The 19,657-nt window shown below is 37.3% G+C and overlaps 1 protein-coding gene and 1 long non-coding RNA gene across 3 annotated transcripts in view; both read right to left on the reverse strand.

Annotated features, from left to right (window-relative positions):
- Positions 1-8,766, reverse strand: part of LOC122806818 — a 153,743-nt gene extending 144,977 nt beyond the window's left edge. The window contains exon 1 of the long non-coding RNA XR_006365558.1: positions 8,595-8,766. This is a non-coding gene — a long non-coding RNA (uncharacterized LOC122806818). The remainder of the gene's footprint in view (positions 1-8,594) is intronic.
- The window catches only part of HCN4 (hyperpolarization activated cyclic nucleotide gated potassium channel 4), a 2,820,592-nt gene that overhangs the window by 276,457 nt on the left and 2,524,478 nt on the right, over positions 1-19,657 (reverse strand). The gene's annotated exons all lie outside the window — the stretch shown is intronic.

Raw genomic sequence — 19,657 nt, forward strand, 5'->3', positions numbered from 1 at the left:
AGTCTATACTGGTTCCCAGGCATTGTAAATGAACTGTTAAAAACACTTGGATATCATTTCCAATAACCATAAAGACAACTTAATATTAGGAGGAGATTTTACCTGTATATTTGATATTTCTGAAACTACAAATAAAAGACCACTGTGTACATCTGCTGTATCAAAAGCTTTAAACAAGTGAGTAGAATCAATTCATCTTGTAGATACTTTCAAATTTAAAGAAGATAAATCTTTGTTGTTTTCCCATCAAGAGCACAGATTTGGTACCCAAACTAGAATAGATAAAATATTTGCTGCCCATGACTTACACTCTAAAATCATTAATTTCTCAATCACTCCCTGCCACCTTTCAGACTACAATTCATTGATACTAAAACTTCAAAATGGGTACAAACCATTAATCTTTAACTCCAGAATTCCAGCATATATAACTAATTAAAGCATTCAAACCCTGGTTATTATCTGAATTACAGTTCTTAGATATTAATTACACCACAGAGATAAATAAAATAATGATATGGGACTCATTAAAAGCTTACATATATGGTAAAATCCTAACTTGGTATAAAAAATCAGAGAATTAGATTCTGAATTATTAGATCTTCAATCCAAACTTTTGTCAGTAAAAGCTGAAAAAAATCAAAATAATTTGGAGAAGAAAAAGAAAGTAGAAGTATTAAACAACAAATACAATGAAATTCTAACACATAAAACTAGTTTAGCTTTAGAAAAACTAAAAATTAATACCTTGGCCACTTCTTCCAAATATCTACATAATTTATCCACATGAATCAAAATACAATGAAAAGCTAATAACATTAAAAGTATCTTCCATGAAAAGAAAGGGAAAAATTCCTCAGATATTTGTGACATTCTTGATGCCTATAGAAATCACTATATGGAACATTTCCAAAAAGAAAATATACATATTGATCAATTAAATCTAGATGAAAAATGTTCTAATATAAAACAATACCAGAAAGATTAAAACTAGATCTGCAAGCACCTATATCCTACAAAGAAATTACAAATACAATAAAAGAGGGTAAAAATAATAAAGCTCCAGGTAGAGATGGCATAATTATGGAAATATATAAACTTTTTTCCTTCAAAGATACTATCCCTCTTCCATAAAACACTATTTGAAATTCAGTCACAAGCTTTAATACCAACATCTTGGAGATATTCTTTAATCACACAAATCCTAAAGGAAAACAAATCCCCAAACCTCTATACCTCATATATACCTATATCATTATTAAATAATGACTATAAGACATGTATGACAATATTAACTAACAGAATGAAAACATCACTATCCAAAACAATAAATAATGAACAAATGGATTTATATATCACAGGCACACACACGACAATATTAAAAGGATAATTTCTCTTACACATTATGTTAATAAAGAAAATAAAGAAACACTCATAATTGGCTTAGATATGGAGAAAGGCTTTGATTCCCTAAATTGGGACTATTTATTCAAAATCCTAATGCTATTTGAATTTCCTGCATCCTTTGTTCATCTCCTAAAGTATATATATTCTTTGGATTCACTTTAAATAATCAAATGTTCAGAACATCGACATTCTGATCATCGAGACCAGAACATCGATGTTCAGAACATCGAAGGTTTAAAGTGGAAGTGCCATGTAAGTGAGATTGTGGAATGTTGGGTGTGTATGCAGGGCAGCAAGGTGCTCTGCATGTTGTGTGTGTGTGCCATCTGAGTGTTGGCATTGCAGGTAGGGTATGGGAAATCTCCCGTTTAGCACTACGGCATATAGCGGTCAATAGGAGATTTCCCTTACCCCACTGTAATGCGATCTCAGATTTGGAATATTAAAGTAGGGGGGGTGGGGGGCACATCCCCCCACATGGGGGGTGCAGGGGGCGAAGACCCCCTGCATAACATAGTGTTTGTGATTTTTTTATTGTTTTTATGGTTCATTTTGAACCTTCGATGTTTTGAACATCAATGTTCTGGTCTCGATGATCAGAACGTCGAAGTTCTGAACATTCAATGATTCAAAGTGAATCCAAAGAATATATATACAAATAATTTAGCATATTTCAAGTTAGGTCCTTTTACCTATGAATCTATACATATAACAAAAGGCACTAAACAAGGATGTCCCATGTCACTGATTCTATTTGCTCTGGCTATTGAAATATTAGCAGATTCAATTCATAACAATATAGAAATCAAAGGAACAGATGTTTATAAACAGTAGAATTCTAAAGTAATTCTATTTGCTGATGACATATTACTAACATTATCTAATACAAAGGAGACATTAGAAGAATTAGATATATTAATTGACAAATTTCACATGACATCAGGACTCCATTTCAATAAATCAAAATCTACATTTTTATTTTTAAATAAAAAAAGAACTGCAGACTAAGGGGGATCACATCATAGGGAAACAAGAATCTACCTTAAAATATCTAGGAATTGAGTTATGCAAGGATAATAATGAATTAGTCTCAGAAAACTACAATAAAACCATTAACAGAATTAAAATCTCTGTGGAAAATGGAACAAAATAATATTAACATTTGAAGATAGACTACAGTTAATAAAAATGGTTTTACTGCCCAAGATCCTATATATAGCCTTGGCAATACAAGTGTTACCAGAAAGGAATATACTTAAAGAAATAAATTCATGCCTAATACATTTTTATGATTTCCCAAAAGAAACAGAATAGCTTTAATACATCATATCAGACAATGGAAACAGGGAGGATTAAACTTTCCTGATATAGAAACATATATAAAAGCATCAATATCTAAAACAATCTCAGATTGGATAAGTCCAAATTACTCTGCAAATTGGAAAGAATTACTAACTGTAATATCAATAAATGAATTTGATTTACAAAAAAAATTAAATAACACATAAAAACAATTTGCCATTGCAAGTATTATGTATTAGTATGCCATATAACATAACTAAACACACTACAACTCATATGATTAATTATTACATTGGCTCATTTAGGAAAATTATTAATGCAAATATAGATTTAAAAATCTGGTTTGATCTTTTAACACCATTTATAGTCACAAAGAACTTTCCACATAAAATATATAGAGAAATTATTAATTCCTGGGAACAGAAAGGATTTGTTTGTTGGCTCCAATGTATCAAAGAACTAAAAGTTTTAGATATGCAAGAAATAAAAACAACATACAAAATTCCACAACAGGAGTGGCTATCTTTACAGAGTATTCTGTCATATTCACAAGATTTAAGTAGAATAATTAATAATTCTTCATTTAAAGAAATATCTAAATTTACGAAATACATATATGAAATCATATATAATTACTTTGACATGGGAAACAGTATTTTAAAATTTTACAAAATATTGATAAACTATAAAACAACATCCAAAACCTCATATTGGAAATATATAACAGAATGACACTCAATACAGTTAACTGAAGATATTAAAACAAATATCTTATTATCGATAAAATATACATCATTTACACAATACTGGAAAGTTTTTAATTGGAAATGCTTGCACAGAGCATTCTTAGCCCCAGACAGAATCAGTAAAATTAGTTCTTCATAAAAGGAATATGTTGGAGATGTGAGCAAGTGCACAAAGCAGATTGGAACCGCATTTTCTTTGATTATGTTAAAATTAAGCCATTTTGGAATGGTATTAATAACTTTCTACAAGCTTTATTTAATTAATCATTTTATTTAACTAAAGCTCTTATATTATTAAATGCAAACAAAGGTCCTCATTATATACATCAAACATGCATCTAGTATGGATTATACTTGCAATTTCAAGGAAGTGTATAACAAGAAGATGGAATACAAACACAATACCAGCTTTGGAAGTATTCTACAGCCTACTGAAGATCACAGCATTATTGGAAATTAAAATTAAAGAACTAAGAATTTATCCAAAGCCATTTATCAACAATCCTTGGGGAAAAGTCTTATTGTTGATTGACACTATACAATGTGTCAGACACTGTCTTTCTAGTTGCCTTCCCCTTATGTTAATTTCACCATATATCTCATTTCCTCTCTGTTTTTACTGGCTTGTGTGAGTAAGCACAAATTTATCATTTTGTGAAATCACTCCCCTTCAACTATTTAAATTTATTGGCCATCCTACTGTATTCCATAGAACTAGAATACAAAAGTGAACACCCCTTTCAATCTATCTTGCTGTTGACTTCAACTATTGGTTAAGCTTCTGGTGTTATTCAAAGGGAATCCAGTATCTGTCTGCCTGGGACGACATGATCAACAGACCACGATGCTTTGCCAGAGATGGTTTGCACCTGTCGCCCCTGGGATTCAGGTTACTGGCAAAGGCTCTTGCCACCCCTATAGTGCCTTTTTTAGGCAAAGTTCAAAGGACAAACCCACCACCATAACAGGTACAAGCATCCAAAATCTGAAGGTAATGCTACTCAATACTAGAAGTCTAAACCTCAAAATGCACTCTCTCGAGGCACTCCTAAAAATGGAGAACATTGATATCTGTGCAGTAACTGAAACCTGGTTCAAGGCTCCAGAGAGCACCCCTGCAATACCAGGCTGCAACTATTACCACACCTTTTGGCCACCAAACCAGGACCGAAACACTAAAGGTGGAGGAGTGTCTATATTCATTAAGGATATTCACAACACCAGGCTAGTTGCCCAACACAATGCATCTGAAATTCTCCAGGTGCAACTAACACTAGGTAAGACTGCAATACAAATTGCAGTTTGCTATAGATCCTCCACCATGCCCCAAGATTCTCAGTACTCCTTTCTAAACATACTGGAAAATATTAAGATACAACCAAACACCCTAATACTGGGTGATTTCAAATACCCTGCCATTAACTGGGAAAACTACTCGTGTACCAATACCTTTGCCCAATGGTTCTTGGAATTCATAAATTCCAATGCCCTGGATCAATTAATCCTTAGTCCCACCAGGGGCTCCAATATCCTAGACCTGGTCATTATCAAAATGGGAAATCGATGCTCCACACCTATGGTCACCCCCTCATTGGTCAGGTCTGACCATAAGCTAATCACCCTTGACATCCATATCCCACCCCCACCCCCCAGTAAGGAAACCTCCGTAAAAAATTTCTCCAAAGCCAACTTCATGCTACTTAAGTCAGAAGTGACAAACTTCATGATACCCATGCAGATAGGAACTAAAAGTTTGACTGCTGAATCCTACACTAAGGCACTGTACGGGCACATCCACTTGTGCATGAATTGTGCCATCCCTAATAGAACCAAGATGCTCTTCTCCAAAATAAGGAAGCCAATCTGGTGGTCCCCTGCCTTAAACAAACTTTACAACAAAAGGAAGAAACTGTTGCAGGAAAGAGAAAAATCCCAGGATACAAAAAAATCCCTTACTACCCTCAGTAAGAAGCTGAGATCCCTCATAAAATCCTCCAAAGCTAGTTACGAAAATAAAATTGCCAAAGATTCCAAAGACAACCACAAGGCATTCTATAGTTATGTCAATAATTTAAATGGCAATGCTCAGATCTGCTCTGAGCTACAACAGAATGGCATTAAATATATTGATCACAAGGATATTGACAATATCCTGGCAGATCGATTCAGTGCAAACTTCACCCCCCTCTCACCCCCTAAAGGGCCCATCTCAATACCGAAATATTGCCAAATTCCAGTAATAATTGCCACACAGGTACAGAATGCACTCTACAAAGCTAAGAATACAGCATCCATGGGACCAGATGACATCCCAGGCTGTGTACTACATGAGCTACAAATTGAATTGGCACCTCACCTAAGTGTCATGTGATCCTCACCTCAGGCTTCATACCCACTGAGTGGCGCACACCTACAGTTATCCCACTCCACAAGGGGGGATCCACTTTGGATCCCGGGAACTACCGCCCCATCAGTCTGATGAGCCTGATCTGCAAGGCCATGGAATGTATTATCATGGAACTTATAAACAAAGACATTGGCAACCTTCAAACACTGGAACCCACACAGTTTGGGTTTGTGAAGGGATCTTGTCTCCTGAACCTGATTGACTTCTTAGAATCAGTCTCCAGAGCTGTGGACAAGGGTAAGGTGGTCAACACAGCCTATCTGGACCTCACCAAGGCCTTCAACACCATTCCCCACTCTGGAATCCTAGAATAACGTACTCAACTGGGCATTAATCCCTACGTCACTCGCTGGGTTGCCAACTGGCTTACTGACAGAACCCACACTGTAAAAGTAGCTGACTCCAAATCCAGCTCCAGACAAGTGACAAGTGGAGTACCTCAGGGTTCAGTCCTGGGACCTCTCTTGTTTGGTATCTACTTCTATGAAGTACAGGCCAACACTAAGGGACTCTGGCTAGCAAAGTTCGCAGATGACTGCAAACTGGGAGCCATTATTGAATCCCCAAATGATGTGGATATTCTACAAAAGGGCCTTACAGAAACAGATGCTTGGTGACAGAGCCATGGTCTCAAGCTCAATGGGAAGAACCATGTACCAGTGACTTACCACATAGGTGGCAGTACACTAAACACCAAAAGTGTGATAAGAGACTTAGAGACATAGGTGGACAGTGGTCTCACCTTCGATAACCACATCACGACAACAGTTAGGAAATCCTTCTATGTGGCACACCTCATCACTAAGGGCTTTTCATCCAGAAAAAAGGAGGTCATTGTCCCACTGTACTCATCCCTCATTAGACCCATTATAGAATACAATGCCCCATTTGGTATGTACCTCTCAAGACATCTGCAACAACTGGAAAGACCACAGAAATACCTCACTAAAAGAATCACAGGCCTAAAGCAAATGCCCTATGCTGACCGCTTAAAAGAACTCCACCTATACTCTGTCGCATATCATCTACTCAGAGGCAATTTCAGCTCATACAAGACCATGTCAAATCCAGAGCTGTTGGACATGCTACACTTAAATAAATACCAATCACTTAGAGACACATGCTCCAGGGATCTAAACCTTGCCATCCCAATGAACAAAACATGCTGGAGGTTCCTGACCCGATTCCCCAGACTCTGAAATTGACTGCCCATACATGTCAAGCAGAGCGCCTCTTTGGCCCTCTTCAAAAGGAACCTTGACAATTGGATGGGAGAAAGGAAATTCACCCCAGGGATCACATCAGTCTCCCTGCTAGACAGGGGTCCAGGGAAGTAATACTTTGAGAAGAAATAGCGAGGGAATTGTTATGGCTAGGCTTGTATAGGCCTTAGGGCCGATAGCCTAGTACCAACCTATGAATCTATGAACCTATGAACAATAATTGATCAGACACTCTGATAATTGATTGGACATACTTATAAAGTAACTGTATACATTAAGATCTGTTATAGTGTCAGGCTAATGTAAATAGTGTACATAGTTATTTAAGATGATATGTATAAATACTATGGAATTAATTCAAATATATTTGAAAAATAAAAAAAAAATGTTTGAGAAGAAAGAAGATACAGTTAACTTACATCTTAGAAAGTTCTGAAAGAATACACCCTGCACCCAAATCCAAAACACATGAGAGGTACTAAAGGGGTCTAAAGTGATACGTGTTTTCAACAAGGAGACATACAGTGGCCAGGAAGAGTAACAGCTGCTAAACCTAAATACAGTTATAGGTCTTCAAATGGCTTTACCTGTTTTTTATACATTTTTGAAGCATTATAGCAGGAAAATCTCATGTAAGATATAGTTAACAGTGGAAGGAAGGGAGACCAAAGAAATTATAAGAGAAACTGTGAACAGCAACAACACATTGCAATGCATTTGGATAATGAAACAGAGAGCTGCTTATAAGGGCAAACCGCCAGTGGGCATGATTGTCAAGTACAGAAAAAAATAAGGCAAGATATAACTATGAAATAAAAAAAAAGGATTAAGGATGGGCTAAGATGTTTACTTACACAAAAGAGAAAAAAAGAACTAGAGAATGTTGGGAAGACAAGGTACGAGAGAACATTTCAGTATCACCGCGCACACGATCGGTACCGCACACATGAATGGAGGACAGGAGGCATGGAGTGAGATGCATGGAAGTTGTAACAAATCATGCAGAGAGATGGGGACATTTAACAGCGACAAAAACATTAAGGGAGGGTATATGTAAGTTGTGGAGTTCTGAATACATATGCTGATAAGTGCATACAGTGTTGGTCTTGTTAGCAGTTTCACAGAAGGTGAGGAAAGGTATTTGGGAAAAGAAATGCAGCGTTTAGGAGTTCACAACATAAGATTTAGTCATAACTGTGACTCTACATGCATCATACAATAAACTTATTTTATAGGGTAACAGTATTTGAACTCTAAAAACAGTGAATAATTGAATACAAGAACTAACCAAAGCAGAGTATTATTATGAGCTCTAAAAAGGAACAAAGAGCAGATGCAGCACATTTACCAAGACAGGAAGGGTGAGAAGTCCGCAACATTTCTAAACTGATAGCTCTGATGACACTTCCTCTTTAATACCATGATTCAGCTGAAATATACAAATGCATTTTGGTCACTTAAGACTTTCTGTTTTATCTCTTTTATTTAATGTTTAGGCTGATCACTTACCTGTAGGAACTTTTTCAGCAAAAGATAAGCAACTTTAACGTCAGGTTGACACCTTTTAATGTCAAATTAATGCTATAAAATTTCTATTATGGAGACCATCAACACCTGAAACAATCTGACTAAAGCAGTCAACGATAGTACTTTCCCCTTGAAGAACAGACCTGAAGGCTCCTGTTTTGTTGCAATAGTGTTACAATGCTTCTATGTCACAAGAGCAGCAGCAAAACCCCGAGTTAGTGGAAATAATGTTGTTTAAACTGACAAGACTTCCTGCTAAACTATAAACTAAAAATACAGAAACATCTGTCAGAAACATCCCATGTAGACGAAGTGATTCTTACATAATGTAACTGAAAAGACGCTTTAATAATTACAGATGAGGTCCTACTTGCCCAGCTGTATGACAAACAATCCCCCTCATTTATCTTACAGCTTAAAGCTTACTAGTGAACATGAAGAACTTTTCTCAGTAAGTGGGCCCAAAAAGGTACACCAGGCTTTCAAGGGTCTGTTGGGGTTCAGTAAGTGGGCCCAAAAAGGTACACCAGGCTTTCAAGGGTCTGTTGGGGCTCAGTAAGTGCACCCAAAAAAGTACACCAGGTGTTGAGGGGTCTGTTGGGGCTCAGTAAATGGGTCCATAAAGGTACACCAGGCATTGAAGGGTCTGTTGGGGCTCAGTAAGTGGGTCCATAAAGGCACACCAGGTGTTGAGGGGTCTGTTGGGGCTCAATAAGTGGGTCCAAAAAGGTACACCAGGCGTTGAAGGGTCTGTTGGGGCTCAGTAAGTGGGCCCAAAAAGGTACACCAGGTGTTGAGGGGTCTATTGGGGCTCAGTAAGTGGGTCCAAAAAGGTACACCAGGTGTTGAAGGGTCTGTTGGGCTAATCAACAAGCTCTGTACACAAAACACAATTCCAGCAGCAGGTGTCCAGGCTAAGAAACTCATGACATAAAATAATACCAAAGCCAGTCAGTCCAGCAAGAATCACAAAAGCTTTAATGTTTGACAATATTCCGTCAGGTTAAGGTTTTCGTCTGATAGTACAGACATCGTCTGCACACAGCAAACATAACGATGCAGCTGATGTGGCATTTAATAGCTGAGTGATGCTGAATAGACTTGGTGAGCCAAGGGGCAAAAACATGAAAGCAACTGTCAGCCCACCACTGCATAAAGTCGCCTTTCACTCCAAGTGCTGCCATCCCTTTGAATTTTGATTCACGTTAGCAAATACCGAAGCTGACATTCTGCATGGCCTCACCAAACACCTCCCAAATGTAAGCCTTCACACAGGTGACTACCACAAATTCTACATTCCTAATTGTCCAATAACATTTGGAAAAATCCGGAAACTTCTCTGCTGCCACCATGCAGGATGCGCCTGCCATTAGTGTGACCCTTTACATCATTGCTTTTTAGCTAAACATTTAAATCGAGTGCGTAGTAATGACAGTAATCACTTGCAGTTTGTTTTGTGGTTTACAAGTTAAACAAAGGCATTTTATTTCAGGCTGTAACACATTTATTATATAAAGTGTGTGCAGAAATGATTTTTAATTTCAGACACTGCAATCATGACAGTTAAATAAAGAATTGAAACCAAAACTTGATAGGATGTTTATTCATATGCATATTATATTAGAAATATTTATGGTATGCTGGTAGACTGACAGAGTGAGTAAGATTCTCACCAAACAGCAACCAGCAAGAGGCTCTTTAGTTCTGTACTTGTCAGGGATTTCTTTCCTATGAAATCTGCCTGTCTTTGCTGGGTTCACATTTGTTTTCTTTAGATACTCTGTTTTTTTCCTATATCCCAAAAGGTTGCCTGGAGACTGTAAACTATCCATAGGGCTACATGTGTGTGTGTGTGTGTGTGTGTGTGTGTGTGTGTGTGTGTGTGTGTGTGTGTGTGTGTGTGTGTGTGTGTGTGTGTGTGTGTGTGTGTGTGTGTGTGTGTGTGTGTGTGTGTGTGTGTGTGTGTGTGTGTACGCAACACAGAACAAAAAGGTCCATCAATGGAGTTCTATTCCCTTCTTGACTAGTAAACTGTAGATTATGAGTAGTCAGCATTATAGGAACAGAATGCAATTTAATGGAACTGGATGGATGCTAGCTATGTTGTTTGCTTATTTATTTTATTTGACAGATACATATATTCATATGTTTTAGAATAAATATTTATTTATTTGTATTTATGATATTTATGCTTGTAGAGTGTAATGCACGTTGATTAATTGTCTTCTCTATAAAGCTTTTCCAGTCATTACCTTACAGAGAACATCACTGTAATTGCAATGTAACTAGTCTAACTGAATTGGCAGCGATATTATGATGTACTAATAGTTATACCTAGCCAGGGACAAGATTATATAAAGTGTTTGTAATAATTAGGCACCTCCACATCGGATAGGAGTACAGCACATAAAGTTATAACCTATTAGCTTTAGGAGTACAGCGCATCAAGCTAATACCTATTAGCTATAGCAGTACAGCACATAACACTATAACGCTAAGGACTCACTAACTATGACCTGTATAAATGAATCAGTGTTAGCATACATAGTAAAATGCTCAGGACTCACTAGCTATGACCTCTATGTAACATATGTGCTTAGGATACATAGTAACACACTGAGGACTTACTAGCTTTGACCTGTATAAGTGACCTCAGTGTTTAGGATAGATAGTAACAGCCTGAGGACTCACTCGCTATGAGCTGTGTAAATGCCATCAGTGTTTAGGATATATAGTAACACTCCAAGGACTCACGGGTTCCTATTACGTTATTAAAACACTAAATGCCAAACAGCCAAATACTCAAAATGGCTGTTCATTGAAGTGTTTTTTGTGAGGTCGCAATACAGTGGGGAATGGAATCTTTGCCCTTTCCCCGCTGTAGCGCGACCTCGGAATTCGTATATATAATTAGTGTGGGGTGTGGGGGGTGCAGCGCCCCACAACAAACGATTCGATGAATGGCCATTATGAGTATTTAGCCATTTGGCATTTAGTGTTTCGATAACGTAATATAGACCTGGACTCACTAGCAATGACCTGTGTAAGTGGCATCAGTGTTTAGCATGCACAGTAACATGCTGAGGACTCACTAGTTATGACCTGTGTACATGGCATCAGTGTTTAGGAAACATACTAACATGCTGAGGACTCACTAGCTATTACCTGTGTAAGTGCCATCAGTGTTTAGGATACACAGGACTCACCGACCATGACCTGTATAAGTGGCATCAGTGTTTAGGATACATATTAACATGCTGAGGACTAGCTAGGTGTGACTTGTATAAGTTCTATCAGTGTTTAGGATACATAGTAACACTCTGAGGACTCACTAGCTATGACCTGTGCAAGTAGGGTCTATATTATGTTATTGAATGCTGGTAATGTCGAACACCACAACACCGACACACAAAGGCCGAACCGCAAATACATCGAACCCCCTAAACTACGAATTTTCAAATCTCTAACCATCAGTCAGCCAACACCACCGCATGCTACATACTACATACCCAAACATAATAAATAAAAAACATACATACACAAACCAAACCTTACTTCTAACACTACACTAAGCCTTACATACATTACTGTCTATGCACTTACCTTAACCCGCACCCTAACCCTAAGATCCGTAACTATCGCACATTTACCCTACAGACAAATACCCAAACAAAACAAATAATCCACACACATGGAGTTAACAAAACCCTACTTCTAACCCTACACTAAACCTTACATACATTACCTATCTATGCACTTACCTTAACCCGCACCCTAACCCTAAGGTCTGTAACTATCACACACTTACCTTACGGAGCTATACCACAAATGGGCCATCCATTACACTTCGACATTTCACATTTTGCTGTTTTGTATGTTTTGTACGTTCACCAATACTGTAGTTCGCACATTAGGTGTCGGTGTTGTGGTGTTCGACATTACCAGCATTCAACAACGTAATATAGACCCGTGTAAGTGACATCAGTGATTAGGATACATAGTAACACGCACAGGACTCTCTAGCTATGACCTGTGTAAGTGGCATCAGTGTTTAGGATACATTTATTTATTTATTTTATTTTACATTTGTTGACCAGGATAGTGTGACTGGATTCATGTCCATTTTCAGCAGAGAACCGGGGAGAAAAGCTCCAGGGTATACAGAGTAAACAAAGAAATAAAGACAATATAACAGAGACAAAAGTCCACAAGCACAATTCAGACAAATACAGGCATGATATTACAGTAAATACTTTGACAAGCAAAAATAGACAGGTTCTCGACACTAGTTAGCACTAGTTACATTCAGGAGAAAAGAAAATTAATAGTGACAGGTATTACGTTTTTATATACATTCATGAATGCTGGTTAGCCAGGCATGTTACAGTGGCAGAGACAGTTTTGTGCCAGATGTTGTTTGAGTTTGGTCTTAAATTGACTTAAGGAGGAGAACTTAGTTATGTCAACTGGAAGTAGAGTCCAGGCTCTACCTGCAGAGTTGGCAAGCAGAGCTTCCTCTGCTGTATTGTTGGTATTGATTGTATAAATTAGAAGTCTGTTTGAGGATCTAAGCAGTCTCTGATTTTTTTTTTTGGGGCGTGATAATATTTCTAAGAGCTGGTGTACTGTCTGGATTATAGAGACTTTTGTTAGCTATGATCAGAAAGTTATATTGTATGAGACTGGGAAATTCTAGCCACCCAAGCTGTTTGCGGTTGATGCAGTGGTGGGTTCTGCATGGCAGGCCAGTGGCAAACCTGGCAATGTGACTGTAACAGGTAGACAGTCTGTTTAATATCGACATGTTTACGTTAGACAGAAGGGTGGAAGAATATATAAGTGTTGAAATTAGGTGAGAGCAGGCAATGGCAATCCTAGCTGCCTAGTGGCATCAGTGTTTAGGATGCATACTAACATGCTGAGGACTAGCTAGGTGTGACCTATGTAAGTGACATCAGTGTTTAGGATACATAGTAACATGCTGAGGACTCACTAGCTATGACCTGTATAAGTGACATCTGTGTTTAGGATACATAGTAACATGTACAGGACTCACTAACCATGATTTGTATAAGTAGCATCAGTGTTTAGGATACATATTAACACTCACAGGACTCACTAGCTATGACCTGTGTAAGTGGCAACAGTGTTTAGGATACATAGCAACACGCGCAGAACTCACTAGCTATGACCTGTGTAAGTGGCACCAGTGTTTAGGATACATAGTAACACACACAGGACTCACTAACCATGGCCTGTATAAGTGCCATCAGTGCTTATTATACATAGTAACACTCTGAGGACTCACTAGCTATGACCTGTGTAAGTGACATCATTGTTTAGGATACATAGTAACACACTGAGGACTAGCTAGGTGTGACCTGTGTAAGTGGCATCAGTGTTTAGGATACATAGTAACACTCTGAGGACTCACTAGCTATGACCTGTGTAAGTGACATCATTGTTTAGGATACATAGTAACACACTGAGGACTAGCTAGGTGTGAGCTGTGTAAGTGACATCAGTGTTTAGCATACATAGTAACACGCTGAGGACTCACTAAATATGACCTGTGTAAGTGACATCAGTGTTTAGGATACATAGTAACATGCACAGGACTCACTAACCATGACCTGTATAAGTGCCATCAGTGTTTAGGATACAAAGTAACATACACAGGACTCACTAGCTATGACCTGTATAAGCGACATCAGTGCTTAAAATACATAGTAACATGCTGAGGACTCACTAGCTATGACCTGTGCAAGTATCATCAGTGCTTAGGATACATAGCAACATGCACAGGACTCACTAACCATGACCTGTATAAGTGGCATCAGTGTTTAGGATACATATTAACAAGCAGAGGACTCACTAACCATGACCTGTGTAAGTGGCATCACTGTTTAGGATACATAGTAACACTCTGAGGACTCACTAGCTATGACCTGTATAAATGACATCAGTGTTTAGGATACATAGTAACACGCTGAGGACTCACTAGCTATGACCTGTGTAAGTGACCTCAGTGTTTAGGATACATAGTAACACGCACAGGACTCACTAGCTATGACCTGTGTAAGTGGCATCAGTGTTTAGGATACATTGTAACTTGCACTGGACTAGCTAGCTATGACCAGTATAAGTGACATCAGCATTTAGGATACATGTTGAGGACAAGATAGCTATGACATCTAGTGTCAGGAAAGCAGCAGTAATACAATGACAATTTATCGGGTGCAATTATAAATCCAGGGTCATTTGAGGTAATTTTTCCTTAAAACTTTAGGGCAATTATTTTGTTGGTAACCTACACCAGTAATGACATAATAACCCTCAAGTGCTCTGCAGATCATTTTTTTTATTTAAAATTGTAGCCTTTATGATCCAAAATTAAAAGTAATGTACCGGGAAATCACATGACTTTAACACTCACTCTTCTGGCATTTCTGGATGCCAAGACTGGCACAAGGGCCTTTACAAACCTAGCCAGTAATACCCAGGAATGACAATATTATATCTTAATTCCCCAGATACAGATGGGGTAGTATCAGGGAATTGGGTCCTTGGGTGTTGGTGCCCTGACTCATTTTACAGACTGGCTGTGTCCATAAGGCTCATAGGCAGTGCCCAGGCAGTGAATTTATGGTTCCCCATCCATTTATCCAAATTCTTTCTGAAGAGACTGAGGGATAGGCTTTTTTATGAAAAATCAGAAGTTTATTCCATAGACAAGGTAGCCTTTGGGCTAAAAATCTGTCTCTCTAGCCCCTCGTATAATTTTTGGCAAAGATAGCCTCCCAGTACAAATACGACCATAATGCTTTTTATAAATTATGTTTGGTATATATTTCTCTGAAGTGAAGGCCAATATCAGGGGCATCTGGCTCACCAAGTTTGCTGACAACTGTAAGTTGTGTGCAATGAGTGAATCCCCAAATGATGCTGACATCCTACAAGCAGGTCTAAAAATGACAAATAAATGGTACTAAAACCATGGTCTGAGACTAAATGCTAAAAAATGCTTAATCATAGCCTTCAGTAAACCAGATATCTGTGCAAATTATAATATTGATAGCACACTCCTAAAAGTAGACCCAGTGGTGAGAGTCATAGGAACACAGATAGATAGTAAGCTAAGCTTTGACCACCAACACATATAGGTGGTAATGCTCTGAGCACAGAAGAAGTTATCAGGGACCTGGGGACCCAGGTTGACAGTAGCCTGTCAAGACCTTCTACATTGCCCACCTCATCATAAAGGGATTCACATCTAGATCAAGGGAGGTCATAGTCTCCCTATACTCATCACTCATCAGACCAATGATTGAGTACAATGCCCCATTTGGAATGTATCTGACCCGACACTTGCAGCAGCTAGAGAGGCCACAAAGTTCCTCACCAAAAGGATAAAGGGTCTCAAAATCTGTCCTATGCTGCCCGACTGAAAGAACTCAGCTCTATTCAGTTTGCTCAGAGGTGACCTTACATACAAGGCCATGTCAAACCCAGAGTTGATGAATATGCTTCACCTCAAAAATCTAGATCCGTCAGAGCCACAAGGCGGAGACTTAAACGTGCTGGAGGGATAGATTCATCACCCAAAGACTCTATGCTGTGGAACAAAATCCCGGTATATGTGAGGCAGAGCACCTCGCTGGCCTTGTTCAAGAGAAATCTTGACCAATGGATGGATACCCCAGGGATTACCTCAGTGTCACTGATCGACAGAGGCACAGCAAAATAATGGGTATAGTTCCCCATACAAAGGCTTATAAATGCCCTTGGGCAGATAGCCTAGTATGAACCTATGAACCTATGTACCTGCAGTAGTGAGGAAATCCTTCGGTGTGGATCAACATATAAGTAAAAGCATGGCATCAACGTCAAATACCAAAGGAGATCATTGTGTGTTGAGATCTTAGCAGGGAGGAGTTAATACATGGGTGGGAGTAGCATCCCCCATGTTCATGAGTACTAGGTCTAGGATATTTGTACCTCTAAAACCAAAAACGAACCATGGCAACCGTGCTTAATAGCTACAATCCAATTTATTATAAAGCGCTTTTCGTTCAGCAAAAATACTTGAACTTCTTCAGATACAACACATACTAATTATAACATTTAAATAGTAAAACTGTTAGGTCACCTGATTTTCTAAGTCAATTATTTAAAGAAAAATGCATCCATTTATATTAAAATTCATTAATACAAAATTGAATAAAACCATTTATAAAATCCTATTATATCCTATCATATATATGTACATATATAAACAATATATAATCAAATGTGAATAAATATAAGCAAATAGCTATGAATAGCTTAAAGACTGACCAAGTAAATCATGAAATAACTCTCTTCTACTTTCATACCTTTTTTTAACCATGATAGATATTTTTAAAATATATAAGTAATTTATATACATTATATTTACATATAAATAAATGAATGCATTCATAATTGGTACCATATTAAAGAATTATTAAGATTTTTCATATACATATGTATATTTTTTGCGTATATAATCAATAAATAGCAACCAAATTTATTTAATGTTCTATAAATGTATCCATATGTTTATCTATGTAAACTCTTGCGTTTTAGTAGAGACATTATAGAACACATATCATTTAAACCAGGAATATTATATGCATACAGTCGAACTTGCCATATCAATTCAAGTCTTTCAATTCTATCTCAAGTGGTCCCCCCCATCATACTCTTTTCCACTTGATCTAAGATTCAAAATTTGAATTCATGATTGGAATATTCTTGAATGTGCTTGGCTAATGCATTCTCTTGTTTGAGTCTATTTATACTGTATGTATGTTCGTATATCTCTCAGCCTATGTTACCGACATAAAAACAGGGGCAATATTGGCACTTGGTGAGGAAGACTACCATTTTTGAATTACAGTTGTACTTCTAATTACTTGTCAATTCTTTGTTGTTAACAGATACTGATGTCCCAGCCAGTATGTATCTACAATATGGGCAGAAACCACATTGTTGCATACCTCTCCAGTTGGTATCCAAGCTATGTGTGCATTCAAACAAGTTTTTCAAATTTGTATCCCTTCTGGTAGTAAATTTTGGTGTAATACCCATTTTTTCCAGTAGTTCTTTATCTTCCATGAGGATATTCCCGTTCTTGCATACACTGTTCCTTATGTAATAATAATCTATATTGTATGTTAAAACAAAATTGGGAGAGAGAGAGATGAGGGGCCATTTGTTCTAGTTCTACTCATAGATGTTGCTACTGGGAATTCTAGGCTACTAGAATTTTCTACTATAATTTCATTTTCAGATGTATCTTTACCAAGTATAGGCTTATACATGCCATTCATTCTTTTTCTTACTAATTCTTATAATATTATCCAAAAAACTACTTGGGTATGCTCTTTTGGTAAACATTTGTTTTAGTAACTGACATTCATTAAGGAAGTCCTCCTCTTTTTAAACTATTTCTGCTGCTTTCACTAATTGTCCCTTTACCACTGATTTCTTTTGGTGGTAGGGATGAGCGGTTGAAAAATGTAAGAATGTATTTGAATCGGACGGTTTCTTATATATTTTTGTCTCATACTTTTTATCAAAATCATTTTTGACTAACAGTGCATCTAAAAATGGAATTTGATTTTCATTGAAATTGTGTGTGAATTCAAGAAAATCTGTACTCTGGTTAAAGTAGTCAACTAAATGTTGAGCTTGCTCTTTACCGCCATTAAATAATATAAATATATCATTCATAAAACATATAAATTACACTATTTGTGATCTAATTTCATCAATATTAAACACAAAGGAGCATTCCCAGTAGTTCATGACTAAGTTCGCAAAACTAGAGCCACATGGAGACCCCATGGCCACTCCTCTTTTTTGGTGGTAGAAGTTGTTTTTGAAATATATGTAATTGTGTGACAACATGATATCTAACAGTTCTTCCACCAAACCTATTTCTGATAGTGGGGTGCCTTTGTTCCTAAGATAAAGTGAAACCCATTCAATACCTTGTTCTTGTGGTATTGAAGTATAAAGATTATTTGCATCTACTGTCAATAGATTGTGTTGTTCACTAAACTCTATTTCATTAATTTTTTCTAAGAATGACCAAGAGTCCTTGCATATTACAATTTCTGTTAATACGTATTTCTTAAGAATTGAGTCCACCACTTTTGCGCATGCATACGTTGCAGAGTTCCTGCCATCTATAATAGGTCTAAATGGTGGGTCAAGTAAATTCTTGTGAATTTTAGGCACTCCGAATATTGCTGGAGCTATGGATGCGAGCATAATCATATAATTATAAATATCAGCATCAATTTTCCTTTCAATAAAAAAATCATTGATGTATATTTTTATTCTTTGGTTGGCCAGGTTATATTCATTCAAGGAAGCTTTAGTATAAGAGTCAGAAGATAATAATAATTCTATTTTGTTCTCATAGTCAACTGGGTCCATAAATACCAGACCATCACCTTTATCTGGTTTTATAATACGGACTCTAGTTGCTTTCAGTAATTTAATACATTCTTGATCATCCCTTGTCAGGTTCCCCTTGTTAACATAGCCTTTTTCCATAAGTCAAAATGTCTAAAATCTAATTCACATACTTTTTCAAAGGTGTATAACAGGTTATGCAAAGGTGGATTGTATGTACTAGCAACTCTAAACTGTTGTGATTGTTCCATATTTATATTACCCAATAATATTGCTAGATTCAACTTTCTAACATACATTTTTAAATCAAGTATGCAATTACTAACATTAAGTCTCTTCAATGGAACAAAGGTGAAACCCTTTGCCAAGAAATTTGCCAGGCACTTGAGCAAGTGAATTATGGGTCATATAAGTCTGCCAGTTTATGGAAGGGTTTTTGAACTCACCCATAAGTATGATGTTAGGCTGAACATTAAGAGATTCCAGTAGGTTTAGGTAGGAAGTAAGTTTTTCTAGACTCATGTTATGGGATCTGTAGCTGGCTAGGATATGATAGGGGGTCGGACCTCTGACTCTCTAACTGTTTAAAATTCTGTGTA

Source organism: Protopterus annectens, chromosome 7.part0 (assembly GCF_019279795.1).
Source record: "Protopterus annectens isolate FY-2018-M chromosome 7.part0, PAN1.0, whole genome shotgun sequence".
Taxonomy (NCBI): Eukaryota; Metazoa; Chordata; order Ceratodontiformes; family Protopteridae; genus Protopterus; species Protopterus annectens.